Source organism: Lonchura striata, chromosome 1A (genome assembly GCF_050655825.1).
Source record: "Lonchura striata isolate lonStrDom1 chromosome 1A, ASM5065582v1, whole genome shotgun sequence".
Taxonomy (NCBI): domain Eukaryota; kingdom Metazoa; phylum Chordata; class Aves; order Passeriformes; family Estrildidae; genus Lonchura; species Lonchura striata.
Window position 1 is genome coordinate 73,886,232 of NC_140741.1, and position 17,379 is coordinate 73,903,610.

Consider the following 17,379-nt stretch of genomic DNA (forward strand, 5'->3'; position numbering starts at 1 on the left):
TTGTCTAATATTCAATGTGAACCTCCCCTGCCACAACTTGAGGCTGTTTCCTCTCGTGCTGTCACTTGTCTGGGAGAAGAGCCTGACCCACCGACCCCCACCTCACCACGAGCTCCTTCCAGGTGTTTGTAGGGTGCAATAAAACATCCCCTGAGCATCCTCTTCTCCAGAAAAGAATAGGAATTCTTCTTTCTGCCAGAAAGATCCTCAGCACAAAGCCCCACATCTTTTGCTGAAGGTTTCTGGTGCCTGAAGGTGGAGACTGAAGTAAGTCCCAGCTCTCATACTCAGAGTAGAAGCAGAACTACTACTGTGAGTAGGACTTGTGCTACTTCATCTGCACTTCTCACCTGTTTTGAATCAAAAAGAAGGCTCAGCTGACGAGTGGACATTAATGACAACCAAAGCCATCAGTACAGACATGGTTCAGGTACACGAAATTCATTTTTGGAGGAAATGAGCACACACACGTGAGTGAAGCCTTGAGTAATAACATTTTAGCAGTGCTCAGATGACACAGGAGGACTGCAGAAATGTCAAACCTAACCCCATTATTCAAAAATAGGAGCACGCGATTAGACAAGCAATTATACACCGAGGAGCTTAACATAAATTGTGGGCAAAAATATCAGAAACAATTTTTCAGGATTTAGTGAGGGAAGCACCTTGTAAAGCATAATTGGATTAGAGGAGACAGCCAGCATGGATTTACAAGCAGGAGGTCTTTTGCTTAACTAACTTGTGGGGAGTTCTTTGAAGCCACAGCATTACTGCCAAGGTAGGCAAGGGAAAAGTAATAGATGTTATGCACTGAGATTTCCCAAAAGCAATTGGAGAAGTTGTACAGTGAGATTATCAGCTAATGGAAGCAGCCGTGATACAAAAGTGGGCTGGCTTAGAAAAATGGCTCAGAAGCAGAAAACAGCCAGTGTGTGGGCTGGCTTGCCATGTTCCCTCTCAGCCTCAAAAGGGAGTGATTTAAGTTCTTGGCCTGGGGAAGAAGGAGGTGGAGGGCTTCAGGCTTAGAGATCTCTTCTGCTCGGATTTCAGAGAGCTCCCAGCCCTTTGCAGCGTGCACATCTCCCAGCAGAGCTCAGTTGATCAGGATGGGGACAGCCCAGGGACATCATTCCTCCTCCAGACAGAGGTACACTTCAAAGGCAGCACAGCCTGCTCACAGAAGGAAAACCAACTTTCCTTGCCCTGAATGAGTGGGGAAACTGAGGCACAAGCAGGAAAAGGTGCTTGAGCTCACCCAGTTTTTTGCCAAAAGGAGCACAGATCCCTCTGGCTCGTGTTGGCCACAGAACATCCAAAGCTGAGAAATCTTGTGCACGTGCAGGGTGAGCACAGCCTGTCCTTGCCACAGGAGAGGCCACCCCCACAGGGAAAGAGGAAAGGTTTTGGGAAGGATGGATGCTTCAAGGAGTGAGTGGGCAGAGGGGGGTGGTGGCAGAGCCCTGCAGCAGGAGATGTTCTGCTCTCTCAGCTGTAGCTACGGACAAATTTCATAGAGTCACAGAGGGATTTGGGTTGAAAGGCACCTCAAAGATCATCCAGTGCCACCCCTGCCATGGCAGGAACACCTTCCACTATCCCAGGCTGCTCTAAGACCCATCCAGCCTGGCTTTGGACAATTCCAGGGATCCAGGGCAGCTACAGCTGCTCTGGACACCTTGTGCCAGGGCTCCTCACCCTCCAGCCAGGAATTCCCTCCTAACATCAAATGAAACTAGCTCCTCTTCTAGTTTTAAACCACTCCTATCAGGATTTGTTTTAAACCACTCCTATCAGGATTTGTTTTAAACCACTTCCTATCAGGATTTGTCCAGTAAAAAGCCACTCTCCCTCTTTCTTTAAACTCCCTTTTAAGTACTGAGAAGCCACAATAAATTCTGCCCAGAGCCTTCTCTCCTCCAGGCTGGACACCCCCAGCTCTCCCAGCTTGGCTGCAGAGCAGAGGGAGAACCTTTGTGGCCTCCTCTGAGCCTGCTCTGAGATTTGTGGGTTTCCATCAAAAGGAGGTTAAAGGAGGGGTGTGAGTGATGGGATTGTAATCGCAGTCCCCAAAGCTCACCCCAGGAGCCAGCTGTTCCCTGTGCTCCTTTTCCACACCATGTCCCAGTAGCAAGTAATATTTTGCTCCCAGACCCAGCTGCTCTTCTCGGTAGCCCTTGGAGCCTCCAGAGTTGATAATGTTGGAATCCAGGTTCAGGGCAGTCCTGCCCCACCCAACAACAGCGGGATCAGCACATTCCCAGGGACTCTGCAAGGCTTTTTTGGGATGCCCTGCAGAGCCCAGTGCAGCTCACACACCTCACTCCTCCTGGCATCCTCAGCTCCCTGATTCCCTCTTCCCACTTTCCCCCAGAACGTGACCCACGCTTGTTATGGATCATTGTATTTACAAAGCTTAAGCTGAAAATCAATTTTAATTACCAAAATCAGATTGCCCTATCAATAAATCACTTGGGGCCTCTTGGAGACACGGACAGAAGGTTGCACCTGGACGTGGAGGGAAGAGGAGATAATGGCTCATTTTTCCATCAGGCCCCTCCCTGCATTCACTGGACAATATTCATCAGTGTCATTATCTTTTGTATTAATATCTAAAAGGCTACAAAAGGGACATGAATAAAACTGGAGCCAGTTTTAAGCAAATAGTGTTGGCTGAAACTTGATTTACCAGTGACTTCCTGACCAGAGCTTTTTAAAAAATATATATTTAGGATAGTTGTGATTACCCATCAGCACTTCTACCAGAGTCAGCCTTAGTGGGCATGTGCTGCTTCAGAAGATTTTCTTCTTTCTAGTCCAACATTTTTCAAGACAGGCCCAAAGCTGGAAGAGGAAAGAGGCTCCAGCCCAGAAGGTGGTTGGGATATGGGGTTTCCCAAAAGGTACTTGGCTCCTGAAGTGTGATGGATAAACCTTTCTTCTGAAGGAACCCAAGAACCACCTAGTGCCAGACTTCAGGCACCCTTGGAGAGGCCACCACAGCCAAATCAATCTTAATTTGACAATTATTTAGGCACCTTTGTGGCCATATCCACAAAGGGATGTAGAGGGTTGACATCAGAGTGAAGAGAAAGATTAAATAATCCGAGATCAACCCACAGCAGAAAGCCATGATCACACCAACTCTCCAAGACAGACACAAGAATTTCACTGCTCTTGTCAGCCCCAGACCCTTTCCCTGGACACTTCCCAGCACTTGGGTCTGAACCCTTTGGGAATCCACATTATCATAAATCTGAGGATTTATATACATTTGCATCTCCTGAGAAAAGTCTAATTAAAAGAAAAGCTTGAGTTTTGTAGTTTTTTTCCTGATGCATAACTGCCAAGGACTTTCTGCTTCTTCCCTTGCAAAATTAAACCAAGTCTGGTAAGGCCAAGTGTGAGGGAGACTTGGTAAAAAAATGGGCAAAAAATTTGACTTCAGAGAGCTGTCCAGAAGCACCTGGCCACAGACACATGTTGTCTCATCCATCAAAGTTGTTCTCCCTTGGCTCTCAATTCCCCTCTAATGTATACATCAGGCAGGGTACCAGGAAGCAAATAAATTAATTGGAATTTAATGGAATAAATGGTAACCCCCACCTTGGACTCACATCAAGGCAAAAACAGGAGAAACAGAAAGCAGCTCCAAAAAGAAAGAGGTGAGAGATGGTGAATTTGAGAAAAGCCCAGAGACTTCCTCCACCCTCCTCCTGCATCCTGGATGTGGGAACTGCATCCAAACCGGAGAGAGTCAGACAAAATCAGACTCAGATGGAGAAAACAAAGCTCCTGTGAGGAAAAAAGAGCTTCTTTGGCAGTCAACAGAGACATTTCTTGCAAAGATACCTCTTTTATCTCCCTGATACTTTTATGAGCACCCAGATGATGCTGCCAGGGAAATGAGGTCAGCGAGGGCCAAGCCAGATCTTCCCACCAGGGGTGATAACAGCTCCTGGCTGGATCCCTGGCAGTTTCCTCTAGTGCTAAACCCCCAGGAGTTGTTGGAGGTGATAAGTTCCCCCTCACAGCCCATCTCTTCACATTGCATCTCCCCCTGGTCACCCTGCACGGATGACACACAGCTGAGCCCTTGCAGCTTCCAGGGCCTGCATCCCTTTTCTCTGGAACCTCAGGAGGCCATCTGCCTTCTCTGTCATATAAACCAGGAGAATTTCGACCAGCTGAGCCTCCATTTGGGGCAGGAACACTCCCTGAGTGAATCAGGGTGCAGGAGGACAGGGAAAACCCAATCCTGTGTCAGCAAGACCCCGCTGCAGATGAGCCGGGCGAGGGGAACACGGCGGGTTTTTGGCAGTCTCTGCTGGGCCTGGTGTTTTTCCAACTCTCTTGCCCTTTTCCTGCCGTGGGTGGCAGCAGGAGTGCCAGCTGTTGGAAGTCTGTGTGCTTTTCACCCACCCACGGCCCCACGTGTCCTCTCCCAACGCCCGAGCCCAATGCGCAAGGAGGAATTTTCCGGGAATTTGCAGTGCCGAATGACTCTGCTCTTCCAAAAATGGTCCCTTTTGCCATGGTCTCCTTTCCAGAGTGGATTTCTGTGCTCAGGGCCCTTTCCAGATGTTAATATTAGCCAGGCACTCCATTCCCATGCTTCCCATGGAAGTTTTACTGGAGGCACCTGCAGGAAAGAGGCCAAGGGTTTGCTGGATGGTTGAAAAGAGCTTTGGGCCTGAAAAAGGAGTTCTCAAACCCTCCTCCCACACACTCAAGCTCAGCAGGAAGAAGAACTTTCTCTTTTGTCTTCCTAAAACCCTAAAACCTAACAAGGCACCATCAGGCTCTTCTGCTCTGGGTTTGAGGAGTTACAGACGTGGCACATTGGGACATTATTTAGTAGTGGCTTTGGAAATGCTTTGTTAATGGTCTTGATGATCTTGGAGGTCTTTTCCAACCTCAACAATTCTTTGATTCTGTAGAATAAGAAATCTAAGTATTTCTGTGTTTAGTATTTTGGTTGGGTTTTTCTGGTTTGGGTTTGTTTGGGGTTTTTTTCACTTTAATAAATTTACACAGAGACACAGAAATTTTTTCTTTCTGGAAACGCAGAGAACAAGAGTAAGAATTGACACAAATTTGGTTTCATTGTCTTCTCCAAACAATGACAGTCAAGTCTTAAATAAAAATCTATAAATAAAAGACTGATATTAAGAGGGAGATGAATGCATTCATGAAAAATGTTGAATGAGGTAAAAAACAAAAGGCACAATTGTCTCTGTGACCAAAAATACATGTCTTTGTTGATGCCTCCAGAGCCTCCTTTTGCATTTGGATGGTGGTTTCTTGCATATATTACCCATCACCCAGCAACTGCCTCCACAGCACATACATGTGTTTTATTTAACATCTTTTTCCAAGTGACTGAACATTGGACCCAAAGATTCTTTATGAAGGCAGGGCAGTTTTTTTGTTGATTGGATTTTATTTTATTCTTTTTTTAAATGAAAAAAGAAAAAAGAAGAAAATGGGGAAAACAAAAGTTTCTGCATGAGGTTATCATACTTGACAAGTCAGAATAATCATCCTCGCAGGAACGGCATCCAAATAGTGAGATTCCAATGAATTGCTTCTTTCCTCTTTGCTTTTGCCAAAGCTTCAATAGTTCAGTTCCCAATTTGGTTTCCTGCTTCAGCTGAAGGATATATCCTTGCTACTTGGCAGGGAAATTTTACTTGTGAATGATGTTTTTTATCATATTTAGACATTTTTATGGTTATCAGCATGGGGATTGTTTTATTATCCAAACATGTACAGTAAAGCCCGTTCTGCAGAAACCTTCAAACTCCTTTAGGGTGCCTTGATGCAAGATGTCAAAATCTCTTAAATGCTGACCCTCCTCTTCAGGATGCCTTTGGATAGGGACTTTAAACCTCACTTGAGCTGGCTCTCAAGGCAAGAATTTTGCTGGTCTTCAAGCAGGTGTTTCTAGCCTTGATGTGTCCCCTTGGACAGTAAAAAAACAACTGAGCCCCTCTTACCCTTTGCCCTGTTTCAAAGAGAAGTTCATTCAAGGAAGCCCCTGGTTTTATTTGGGTGGGTTTTTTTTATGTTCAGAGATTGCCACAGTCCACTCCCACCTTGCAGGACTGAAGTCTTATCAGATCCTGTGGGTATTCTTGGGAAATAGGGATCACAAGGCTGAACTGTCACACCCAAAAAGAAGATCCATTCAAACCTCTTGCTCTGGTGCCTTGCACACCCAAATCTGGGTGGGCTGCACTAGGAAGTAAATTCTGTAGAAGGGGATAAATGCAATTCCCACTCACTTCTGCTGCCACTGACAAGCAGGGGGAAAACACTGAGCTGGAATCTCTAGTGCAGGGGCTGATCAACGAGAGGTGACACTGTGGTGCCAGCCAGAAAACCACATCCAGTGTCACACTGCACACAGCTCCTCTCATTCCAGCCATCTCCTCCTTCTCCTGGCTCCATTGCAGTGATGGGCAAGTTGATTTTTTCCTCCTGGCCATGATGAAAAGCAAGGTCCAGGCATGGCTACAGATCTTATTTGGTGAAGTCTTCTCAAAAGAAACAATTCCCAGAGCAGTCTGGGCTCCTGGAGAACACTCAGTCTGTCTGACAGCTGATGCTGTTTTGTGCACTCAGCTATCCTTTCATTCACCAGAAATGTACCGCATTAAGATTTATTAAGTTACTTTTATTAAATTAAGAAATAAACTTGAAGCAAGCTGCCTCTATTTGCATAATGGGAGGCTGTGCAGCAGATGGGGAATGGGGACCGTGGGCAGGCAGGAGCCTGTGAGTTTAGGAGATGAATATCCTCCAGAAAATTCTCCCAGTTGTCTCTGAATGGAAAATAACCACAATTTCCAAGGACTGGCTGGTGACAGCAGGGTCAGTGGCAGGGGACAATGAGCAAACTCCTGGACCCCAGCTGGCTGGGACAACCTTATCTATTCAGCTTGTTCATCTGGAGCTGGCTCATATTCCCAAACAAACCTTTGGAGGACTTCTGGAAAAGCATAGCAAATACAAACAAATGTAATTTTCCCAAGAGGGCAAGTGCTGCCCAGATAATCACACAACTCTGCACAAATAAAGCTGGCAGTGATTTCTGTTCCAGCTCAGCAAAGTGGAGGAGAACTGCTGGCCAGAGGAAGTCCTAGGTCTCCTTTTTAATTAATTGATTTGTTAATTTTGATACCTAGCAATTATCTCATCGTCACCTGATCAGTGTCTGGTTAAATAACAGAGCCTGGAAGACAAACAAGGAAAGGCTCCTGGGGCAGCAAAGAAAGCTGATGAAATTAGGAGCAATTTATGCTTCATAATCCTGATCCTGCTTTAATAAACAGTTTCATGCCAGGTAAGAATCCTGTTGGGGGCATGAATTGCTCTGTTCCCACACAGAGGCAATCCCAGCAAGACTCCCAAGAATCCTGGCTATTAGTCAATTATTTACCTGATTAACAGATTCCCTGTTAAGCTGCATATCAGGCATTTGTCACTGACATTAACTCAGAGGAATGAGTGCACAATTGCAAGGAATTGCTCAAAGCCAGCTGGAGAGACACGGAATGGGATGGTGCTTGGATAAAACACCTGTAACTCAGCTTGTTCTGGATCCACTTCCTTGTGGCTGATCCCATCCCAGAACTCCAGAGGACCCAGCTTAGAGAGTTGCTTGTGCTGAGCCACATGTGGGTTACCACACAATGGCCTGGAAGAACCTTTGAGATCATCCAGCTCAACCCCCCTGCCATGGGCAGGGACACAGGGAACCTCTGGATACCAGATCCAGGAGGATGGGAAGAAGGACAGAGCAGAGGGGAAAAAAGGGAGATGAGCATCAGGTGAGGGTAAACAGCTCAAGACAGCACTGGCAAGGCCAGGAGGACAGTGAGGCAGTGAGGTCCAAGAATAAAAATTAAATATTGACCTGATTTTCTGCATTTCCACCAAGGTCGTTCAGCACAGTGGGAAATTGGGCCACGCCTGCTCCACTGACAGAAGGAGGTTTGTACCTTTGATTTTGTGGTGTCTTTTTTCTGCTCTAAGTAAAACCAAGGACTTCTTTCTCCCATGGGAGAGATTTTTGCAGTCTCCTACCTTTTGCTGAATGCCAGAGCCCACTGATCATCAAACAACCCTTCCCCCCACAAAAAAAAGCTGCCCATTAATGATCTCCAGGAGAAACAAATCAGATCTGGCTCATTGATTTGAACCTAAACTGGCCACAAAGCTGGAATTAAGATCAGCTGTGGAGAAGTGGTCAGACTTACATCAGCAAATTGTTAGTCAGGGGTGGTTGAGTCCTGGATTAGTTAAACCACAGATCCACAGTGGTGAGAGGCTGGTGAGAGCTTCTCCTGGCACCTCTGTGCCACACAGAGCTGGCACTGGGTGGACTTTGGAGTTAAAACTCCCCAGCCCTGGACCCTGGAGCATCTGGTGTGCAGATCTCCCTGGTGCTAATTCCTCACAGATCAACCTTCATTAGAGCAAATACCTGACAAGTTACAGCTCCTGCATTTCTTCCTTGGAGTTATATTTAGTTTTATATTTATATTCCTGGTTTAGCTGTATCCTTGTGTTTATTCCCCCAGGCACGTGTTACAGCCAGCTCCAAAACGTTGATATGCTCTAGGTGTTGGTGACAAGATGTAAAACCTGCAGGGCTGCTTTTGCAAATGCTGTTTGCACAAGTTTTTGCAGTCCCCACCCTGGGAAAAGGTTTGCTTGCATTGCTTTCCTTTATTTTCCATTTTTTCCGTTTAGTAAAAATGTCATAAACCAGTAAAAGCAAAGGAAAACTGTTCTTCTATGCACTGAGTCTCAAGCCTCAATTTTCATTGGTTTCTCCTCTTACAACATGGTGAAAATGTGGCTTTCATCACCAGAGCTCACACACTGTGGGGCAAAACTTTAGCACTATAAATTGTATATTTGAGTGCAAGGCACATCCAAAACCACCAATTTATATGTCCTCAAAAGTTAAGTTAGACTTTGGACTTGTTTACACACAAGCTTTATGTGTATTTAATTTAACCTAGCATATTTCAACCAGAATTTAATTTCAACTAGCATATTTCAACCCGAGCATGTTGTTTGTTGACTTTTATTTCAGTTTTAAACTCTATTTTGTTGCTGTTGGGGTTTTTTTTTTTCAGCTAAGCCACTACTCTGCATCATCCAACAGCAGCTAAACAGACATAGAAACGATGAATAAATAAATAGAACAGCACCATAAAAAATGCTGAGCTGATCTAATCACACCAATTTAAAAATGGATCCCAGAATAAATCTTGAGTGTCTGGGGATGTCTGGTTTTTTAGTGTGGCACCTAGGAGTGCTTTGAAAACCTCTTACTCTGCTTTCTCTTGAGAAAATGATGGAAGATTCCATTCAACTCTTAGCCAGAGCTGCTTGACACTGATTCCCTGGAGGGAAGGAGCTGGGAATATAGCCTGGCACTGTGTGATTGCACTATTTTTACATGGATACTGGGCATCAACAGAGGAAGGCAGTCCTCTTCTGCTCAAAGGATCAGAAGGGAAAGAGAAGAGACAACAGAACAAGATTCTTTGGGCAAATCAGGCATTTCTGGCCATCCTGGAAGCGCTGGCATGTGCATGTTGTCCCATGGCATTAGAATGAAATCCCTGGCTCCCAGCATGTTTTAATGCATGATTCACCATTTCCCCTGTGGGTTTCTTTTTTATGTGTTCCCCTTCAGGCTCAGAATCTCCACTTCTGTGTGAAAACACCTCCAAGACAAACAATTTTTCAGGGCAGCAGTTTAAGAAACAAGGAGGAACGTGCCCCACAACACGAGCTGACATCTGCAACGCAAGGAAAACTCATCCTTCCCAGAAAACTCATCCACAGAATGGATGAAAATTGGATTAAATGGATGGCTGCTGAGAATTTGAGACTTTGAGACTTTCTGTGCTGCCGGGCACTGACCCCAGGAGAACACTGCACTGGCCTGAGGCCGTGGAGAAGCTTCCAAAATGGAATGACAGCACTGGGATTGTGGGGGTGGAGTTTGGATAGAAGTGTGTGATATCACCGGCTGGCAATCTCAGAGTTTAAGGGTTTAGAATACAGGAATAAATATAAAACAAGAGGGAGGTTTTGGGGTGATCGCTGATCCTTCTTCTTCACCTCCTTCTCCATGGGTTTGGGTGGTTTTGTGTAATTGGATAAAAAAGTCCACATTGAGGGGCACAGATGGTTGGTTATTGAGTTAAAAGTGAAAATAATTTAGGTTTAATTTCTTAGTTGGACAGTTTATCCTTGAAAGGCCTTGTAGAGAGAGAGATGGGGCTCCATTTTTACCTTGTTAGAGTGAAGTGCTGTAGAACTCAGTTTGTAACATAGATAAGAACTAATAAATATCTGAGTCCAAACAAGAAATACCATCTTACACATTTAATCCCAACCTGGGCAGAAAATAAGCAAAGAATCCATTAACAGAATTCACAGAACTCACAGAATGACTGCGTTGGGAGAGACCTTCAAGACCATGGAGTCCAACCCAGCCCCAGCAGCTCAGCTCACCCAGTGCCACATCCAGGCTTTTCAAACACATCCAGGGCTGGTGACTCCACCACCTCCCCGGGCAGCCATCCCAGAGCTTCAGCACCTTTCTGGAAAAGTTTTTTCCTGCTCTCCCACCTGAATTTCCCTGGGCACAACTTGAGAACTGAGCTGCTGTCGGAAAGGTGCTTCCTCTGCAAGGAGGGGAAAGGAGCCAGCGCTTCCCTTCCGCCCAGTTCCGCGCGCTGTGTTTGGGGAATGGATCCGTGCACAGCGGGCATCTGCTCCAAGGAAAGCACGTTCTGGGCAGAGCTGTGTGGCACGGGGATGCAGGAGTACAGCGTGTGCCACGATGCCAGAGGAGGCATCGTGGAGCCTCGGCACCGCGGGCACAAAGAGCGCCAGGCTCGCGCAGGGCAGGGTGGCACCGGGAGGGTGTTGGAGCTGGGTTTGGGTGTGAAGCTGTGGGTGTGAAGCTGTGGGTGTAGATCAGTGAGAGGAGGTCCTTGTCATGTCTGGGGAGACCCAGCCCCGTCAGTGTTTTGCTTGTTTTTCACCCGTTTTGCAGCCTTTTTGTGCTCTGTGTTTTGTGGAGCCTCCGCCCGATGTGTTTTCAGAGTGTGTGCCCCAGTCGTGCTTTGATGGAAGGATGGAATGGTTTGGGTTGGAAGGAACCTGAAAGATCATCTTATTCCACTCCCCTGACATGGGCAGGGACAACTTCCACTATCCCAGGGCACTCCAAGCCCTGTCCAACCTGGCCCTGGACACTTTCAGGCATCCAGGGGCAGCCACAGCTTCTCTGGGCACCCTGTGCCAGGGCCTCACCCTCCTCACAGCCAAGAATTTCTTCCCACTATCCAAACTAATCCTTTCCCCTGTAATATAAAGCCATTTTATGTGTCCTATCACTCCATGCTCTTGTCTCAAGTTCCTCTCCAGCTCTCCTGGAGCCCCTTTAGGCACTGGAAGGTCTCCTCAGACCCTTCTCCAGCTTGAATACCCCAACTCTCTCTGCCTACCTTCATAGGAGAGTTTCTGTAATCTAGATTGAGGTGTATGCTTCAACTACATGAAAAATAATGTTCAAATACACATTGAGACAGTGCTGTATCACCCCCTGTGCCAGGCATGTGTGCAGTGTGCTCCAGATCCCATGCAGTGTCCAGCACTGGGGGATACTTGACAGGACAAAGTCCCCTAAAGTGCTGTCTGATAAGAAAAACCCTATTTAAATACACCCATGTCACCAACAGAGACACAGTTTGACATTTCCACTGCCTGGAGGGAAAATATTTTATGCAGCTGCGCATTAGGTTTGTCAAACAAGTCAAGGGAAAAGGCGATCCATCTTGCATCTCATCTCCAGGATGGAGATGGCAAAAGCAGCAGTCTGGAAAGCTCTGCATGCATGAGACACTCTGAACCTTCACTCTTTGTCTCATTCCTTCCAAAAAAATGTTATGAGCCATGGAGGGAGGCAGGAGGATGGGGAAAAAAAAAAAAAACAGTTAAAAGAGGAAGTTATGGATGTGAATATAAGTAATGAAAATGAAATAAGAAAAAGACAAAGCTGTGATCACAGCAGCTGGCTTGTCACACTACTCCTGACAATGCTGATTGTCTCACTTCCATCTCATGCTTCACCTCCTGAGTGTCTTCTCCTCCTACAGTGACTGAAGGGTTGTTAGAAATTAACAATCCTTCAATCATTGTAGTAATTGTTATTATTTACTGTTAGAAATTGCCTTTTCTAGCACAGATTACCAGGCTGTCCATAGGAACTCAGATTGTGTAGGTCCAATTCCCATCTCAAGCTGACCAACCACTTCCAACCCATTTCTTCCTCCTCTGTCTGTGTCTTTGTGTATAAATTGTTAATGGAAGGGAATAGAATGGATTAAATTGCCACCTTTTATTGGATCAGCTCAAAATTGAATAAATCATGCACAGTTTTAGGTTAGACTTGAATAACCACAATGTTTTTTTTCCCATTTCTTTTGCAGACATTTAAGCTGATTATTAGATCTGCTACAGGGTGATACTTCCATTTAACTCATTTTCACTGAACACATTATCTGACTTGTAGATGTAGAAAAATCCCACCACATTTTTCCTGTGGCATATACAGGCTATTTATTCCTGGTTTTCTTAATTATTATTCACAGTAAGCACTTCCTCTATGGCATTTTGGCATGTGCTGCTAGGGAGGACTTGTCCATCGAGAGCAGAATTAAAGCCCTTCCATAGATGCAGCATCAGTAGATTTAAGATCCTTCTTGGCTGAGCTATTCCAAAGGAAAATTACAAAGTTTAGTAGCAGATGATGTCTGGAAGATTGGGCAACAGCAGGGGTCTCTCCTGTAAGATCCATCACTGCACATCCCAGTGTTTCAGCAGGATTCCCAGCAGAGGGGAAAAATAGTGGAAGGTTGAAAATAGTGACTGAGGGTTGTTTAATTTACCTTTTTTGGTAAAAAAGAGGCAGTGGAGCAAGGGAAGTTAAGTCATGGATAAAGCCAGATATGCCATAGATGGGAATTCAAAATTCATTAAAAAAAGAGCCTGTTATGGTCTGTGGAGTATCTTAGAGGGGGGTAGGATATCAACCCCCAAAATTTGTTGTCTGGGCCACAATTGGACACCCACATCCACTCCAGTGCCCCTATGACCCTTCCAGATGGACAATTAGCCAGGAGTGCCACCCTTTGGCCCCTGGCAGGGTGAATAGAGAGAAACAGTTCTGGAATATGTGACTGTTTTGAAGAGGATTCTGACATTTCTGTGCTGCTTGCAGGGTCTGGCAGCCTGAGGAGCAGCAGGCTGGGTTGTTGACTGTCCCTTAACGTTAGCACAGTTGGTGTGTCAAATGTGGGCTGGGACAGAGGGATTTGAGAAATTCCTGCAGGGCTTGATCAAGAAACCCATCTGCCAGGCTGGCCAGGTGTGTGTGTCCATCCAGGACACAGCAGGATGCTCTCTCTGGGGCCAGCTGTCCTGCAAAGGCTTCTGGAGTTTGTTGGAAAGTGAACCAGGACTGCTCAGCTCGGTGTGAAATCCCTGGCATTAAATGACACGGGCAGCACAATCCCTGCTTCTGCAACAGATGGAGTGAATTCCAGGCCAGCCTCTGCTTTGCAAACATTCCCAGGAACAGCCTCCCCATCAGCACTGCTGACTGACTCACCACAGCATCCCAAACTCAGCACAGACCACAGGGAATGTCCTTGTCCCCATCCCAACCGGCTCAGGCTGCATCCCAAAGGTCAAAGAGCCAAGTCCTTTGGTGTGAGAGATCAAAGCAGCCCTGTTCCTGCCAAAATATCATCTGGGCCATCCCTCCTGGGAAGGTGGTGGGGAAATGGTGGGTTTGAAAGCTCCTGGTTGTTTCCAGCTCTTGGCTGTGCCTGATACTTTGAGTGCTGGATGAATCACTCAGAATTCTGGGGTCAGAGCATCCTCCCTCCAGAGAAGCTGCAGGATTTCCCTGTGGATCCATCACCAGGCACATACAAAGGGCTTCCAGCCCTCTGATTCCATCTCTACCTTCCCCACCCTGTGAGGAGTCCCTGAGCCATGGCACGGGCTAATCAATGCAGACACACCCTGGGGATCTCCACCACTGAAAGCTGTCATTGTCACCTGAGGACTCCTTCCTCCACCTCTTTGCTGCAAGATCAGAGCTTCTCCTCCTTTCTGAAGTGTTCTCTGCAGGTGTTAAGACTCTGCTCTTGACAACTTACTGACAGAACAAGAGGACACAGCCTCAAGCTACATCAGGGAAGTAAAGGTTGGATATTAGGAAAAAAATTTTCACTGGAAGAATAATAAAATACTGGAATTGTCTTCCCAGGGAGGTGGTGGAATCACCATCTCTGGATGTGTTTAAAAAAGACTGGACTTGGCACTTGGTGCTACAGTCTAGTTGTGGTGTTAGGGCATAGGTTGGATGTGATGATCTTAGAGGTCTCCTCCAACCTCATTATTCTGGGATTCTGGGATTCTGGGATTCTGGGATTCTGGGATTCTGGGATTCTGTGAACTTCAGCACTGCCCATCCCTCCCTGAAACTGGAATTTTGTGATGATAACAAACACCAGTCAGGGGCACAACGTTTGGCTACAGGAACAAGATTTCATCCTGAAATAGAGTGAGGACAGTGCTCCCCTCACGTCCCACAGGGCAGCCAAAGAGCTGAGATTCAAGTAGGCTCTGGGTTGGGCACCAGAGCTCCCCAAAACCACCAGGAAATTTGGGTTTTTATCTTCATTCTCTGGTATAATCTGACATCTGCTGCTGAAAACATCTTCCCATGCATAACAGCATTTATTTGTACTAATGAGTTAACCCTGGTGAATTTATGGAGACAGGTAAATAGGGAGAGCGTTTTTACCACTGTAACGTTTTTTAACCTATTCTCATCTTTTCTATCCATATCATAACTTCCATAATTTTTAAAGAAAGTTCAAAGAAAAAAATCAAAGTAATTCTCCAAGCTTGCAGGTGGCCAATACAGCATTCCAAGACCTTTTTTCCCATTCTTTAATTTGACTCAAATCTAGTGCTTTCCCTGTCTGACTCTGACCATTTAGCTGTAGAGAAAAGGCTCTAAATGTGAAGTTTCAGGCCAGAGAAAACCTTGTGCTTAGAGTTTCTCTTGCAGGATATGCTCCTTTTCTCCGGAAAAAATACAACAGAACAGCAGAAAAATCAAATTATCAATTCCAGCCTCAAAATAACTCTTGTAACAACTTGCTGCTGAACCAGGTGTCTGAACACTCACGCCAACACCCCAACATGTGCCTGCACACAGAACCCAACTCCCAGCCCCTCCAGGTCTCCTTCTGTGCCAGTTTTCTGATCAAACTCACTTCAGGAACCATCAGTTTCATCTTCCCTCACCTACATCAACGTTTTTCCCTGTGCTCATGGTCATTACAGGCTTTTGTACCTTTTTGCTCCCTCTAGTTCCCTCTTCAAAGCCAGTCCTTTCATTCCCACTCCATTGTCGTGGGAGGACTTGGGACTTTTGACAAAGAAAAATGAGAAATTTTATTACAATTCATCTCATCCCCCTCCTTTCCCCTCCCTATCCACTGGCCCAGAATGTGGCAGGAGCTGTGATGCTGCAGGTCAGCACTGGAGGCTGCCTGCCCTCCAGTTTACCTGAACATTGCATGGAATTAATGGATATCACAGCAAGAACAAAGTGCATCCCTACATCAAGGGAACACCATCAAAATCACACACTCAGTTCTTCTAGGAAAAAAGAAAAAACTCTTTTTTTTTTTTTGGTGGGAAGATCAGTAGAGCTTACAAATCATCCATCCCTCCATATATATATATTTGGAAACTACTGTTCACCTCAAAATAAATCTCTTTGCTGAGCATAAAACCACCTGAGGACACACAGTAGTTTTAAATAATCTTATAAATATTAGGTGTCTTTGCTTCCTTATCATTATTCATCTCCTGGTGCCATGAAAGCACATAATAAAAATAATCATTTTAAAAAAAACTCTTAGAGAGGACATTGTTTGGAAGAACAGGCATCATTTAAAAGCGTGACCTGTCAACCCAAGGGTGCAGCCAATGGAAACTGGGTCAAAAATAGAGAGCAAAAGTGTTCAGTGGGCACAGGAAATAATGTCAAACACTGGGAGAATGATGAAGCTGTACAAGGGCAAAAGTTAGAGAAAAAAAATTATAGTAAACAAATTTTCTCTTGTTATATCTATCTTGTTATATCTGTCAGGCCTCATATTAAACCTAGGAACTGGGATCAAACTGAAATTTGGATATTTCTGAGGTTTTTTTCCCCTCCCCTTACCAAAAGGACAATAACGAAAAACAATGAGAATGGTTCAAGTGGTCTGTAAAGGAAAAAATAATTTAATTTTAGTCTTCTGCAAGGAAGGGGAAGAAATGAATTTCTATATATAAGAGAGGAGAAAGTCAACACATCTTTAAACAATAGCTCTCAAATAGGACAAAATATGCAAAAAAATAAAAAGGGTGGTTGTTCTCCAAAGTGGTTGAACATAGACTCTTCCTTTACAAAATAACTTTGACTCCTTCAAATAGCCCAACTTTGTTTAGTCCAGGGTTTTCTTTTTCTCTTTCCAGAGTACAATGAGGATCCCCCAGGGAGAGCAGAAACACACTGAATTTTTTGAGTTTCTGCAGAGGGGAGAATCCCTCTGCACCCAAACACAGGAGCTGATGGTTTGCATGCTGGAAGCAGAGCCCTGCAAAGCCAGGCAGGGTTTGTGCTCTGCTTTTCCCAAAGTCAGCTCTTTTCCATATCCAGCAGTCCCACGGGACACGAGCAGCAGCAGCAAAGCAAAGCTGAGCCCACACAGGCCTGAAATCCATTTAATTAGTCCACCTTTCCAGCCTGCTAATGGTGAATCCAAGCTGAATGCCAACTGGATTTTCCAGCAGCTTGGCTGTGAGAGGAGGCTGCTCCCTGCTCCTTCTGTCCTTGAAGAGGAGAAAGCCTGGACAGACACTTAAAGAGTGACAAACTGTGTCTGGACAGATTTGTCCTGCTTACCTAAGTTGAGTCCAGACAGAGGACAAATTAAATCACATTTATCTGCTCCTGCTGCTTGTCAGACCATCATTCCCACTCTGCTTAGCTGGACAGTGCCACCCTGTCCTCTACACAACCACACCAAATGAAGAGTCATGGGTAGAATGAACCCTGTCAGGATGAGGAGAAATGTGAAAATAATACGTCTTGGAATTATGGGGCTTGCCTGGAAAAAGGTGGAGCATCAACAGCTCCAAGAACTCATCCAGCTGCCCTTGTTCCAGAAGGAGTTTTGCAATGACTTTGTTTGTCTTGGGGCACTG

The 17,379-nt window shown here is 45.5% G+C and overlaps 1 protein-coding gene and 1 long non-coding RNA gene across 5 annotated transcripts in view; one reads left to right on the forward strand and one right to left on the reverse strand.

Moving 5' to 3' along the window:
* The window catches only part of PLXNA4 (plexin A4), a 476,129-nt gene that overhangs the window by 190,101 nt on the left and 268,649 nt on the right, over window positions 1-17,379 (reverse strand). The gene's annotated exons all lie outside the window — the stretch shown is intronic.
* Window positions 7,773-13,477, forward strand: LOC146763535 (uncharacterized). Its single transcript, XR_014952242.1, has 3 exons — window positions 7,773-8,430; window positions 8,586-8,712; window positions 9,150-13,477. It is a non-coding gene; the product is annotated as an uncharacterized LOC146763535 (long non-coding RNA).